The following is a 2,255-nucleotide window of genomic DNA, read 5'->3' on the forward strand; positions in this document are numbered from 1 at the left end:
GGAACCTGAACTAAACTAAACGTGAGATATAACTGAGAACAAATCCTTAAGCACGGATAAACAGAAACAAGAAATAATAATCATCATCACTACGAGAATAAGAAAACAATCCATGAAGCAGAATTAAACCGAAATATAATAAACTCAAAATACTGGGTCCAACGGACCCAGAACCGTGACATATACCACATTAAAAATCTGTTTTCTTGAATAGTAAAATTGACTTAAACTGATTACTAAAATGAAATTTAATGAATATCCAAAAGTACTAAAAGTAGAGAGGGTGTCAGCCAATTATAAATACAATAACCTCAGTTTTATCTGAACCATTAAGCACAAAATTAGAGTTCTTGCTAACAATAAAGCAAGATACTCCTCCTCCTCCTCTTCGGGGAGTAACTTGTCCCGGGCTCAACCTGGGCACTCAAGTGGGCACTCAACCTTTCTGGCAGAGAACAGCTTGCAGTGGATATGGAGGTGCTGATTTGCACAATTTTCACTTCACACTCAGGCACAAATTGTTCCACTGCAAGCTGGAGAAACCTTCAGCCCTTGCTAAGCCTAGATATTCTGTCCAAAACTATGAACAGAATCGGTGACAAAGGGCAGTCGTGCACTAAACAAAAATGACCATGTGAGAATCTCTCTGATTGGTCAGAGACACAGGCTCTTAACATAGTCAAATATGTGGTAATGTCATGGCTTGGGTCTGAGAGCCAAAGGCTCATGTGTTTCTGTATTTACCTCAAGCTGACGATCCTCGGGGGTCGTCCTGCCCGGGGGGGGTCTGTACTTATGCTCCTTTCCTGTGTGTGGTGTATTTGTTGTCTCCCTCCTTTTTCTCCCTCCCCCTGTGTGTTTATGTTCATTTATGCTCCCGGATGCTTCGGTCTCTGAGGGATTGCAACCTGGAAGTGTTCTCACACTGGAGCCTGCCACACCTGCCACTCATCAGATGTCACCAACTGCAACTGATAGTCTCGTCAAGAGCGCCCTATTTAAGAGTGTGGCTGAGCTCCAGTTGGCGCTGGATTCTTGAGTCTGACTTGGATCAGGAGCGAAGTGTGTTTTTCATGGAGCGAAACCACTGTTGGGAATGGAAGTTTTTGGAGTTGCTGTTTTCACTTTTTTCATGGACACTTGCACTGTGTGGGATTCAGGGAGAATTGCCATGGGGTCACAGTGCTGGGTTTTGCAAACAGTTGTTCTTCATTGGACTTTGTAAATAAATTCACTGTTCATCATAAGAGTCCTGCATTTGGATCGTATCTTTCCCTGCAACTCTGCGGTCTATCGTCTGTTGCCTGTCTTGTCTGGCACTGTAGCAATATTAATTATTGTCTGAACGTCAAGAAATATTCCAAACAGATTTGTCTTGATACATGCCAATCACCCAGGTAAGTAAATCCCAAAAGTTTATTCTGTTTATCTGGATGTCAAGATGAACAGAATAAACCTTTGGATGGATCTATTTTCCCAAGTGAGAAAATGTTTGCTATAACAGTCCACTTGATTGCCATAGTTTATTAGATTTGTATTCGTTTTTTTGTTTTGTTTTAAATTTTAAGTTATTACAATAAAAATGAACAGGACCGGGGGATGGCAAAGAAAAAGAAGAAGGAATGAGAAGTTGGGAATTAACAGAAGGAGAGGGAAACAAAAATAGCAGACAAGAGGGATAAAGAAAGAAAAGACACTGAAAATCTGTTTCAACACTTACTGGAAAAAAAGAAAGAAAAGAAAGCAACATAGTAGGAAAACCACAACAACAACCAACATAAGCATAGGTAACAGTAAATAATAAGTACTGAATGCTACTGAGCAACATACTATGGAAGCGTAGAGCTATCACCCAGGCAAAAGAAAAATAGAGCTATATTACATTATAATGTGAAAAGTTTATTGATCTAACAATATACCTTTCATGTTTCATATAGTATCATGTTAGTGCAATATACTTTTCACGTTTGAACAACAAAATATCACGTTATTACAATATACATAATTATCATGCTATAAAATCAAATCAAATCAAATCACTTTTATTGTCACATCACATGTGCAGGTACATTGGTACAGCACATGTGAGTGCTGCGAGCTTCACAAGCAACAGAGTTGTACAAAATACAATAATGTAAACAAGCAAAATACAAGCTACATCTAAAACTAATAAATATATGTACAATATATAATAGTATATGCATTTCTGGATGTGTATACTAAATATTTTTCTACGTGTGTGTGTGTGTGTGTGT

This window comes from Pundamilia nyererei, unplaced genomic scaffold (genome assembly GCF_000239375.1).
Source record: "Pundamilia nyererei isolate P.nyererei 1_Seehausen unplaced genomic scaffold, PunNye1.0 scaffold00721, whole genome shotgun sequence".
NCBI lineage: Eukaryota > Metazoa > Chordata > Actinopteri > Cichliformes > Cichlidae > Pundamilia > Pundamilia nyererei.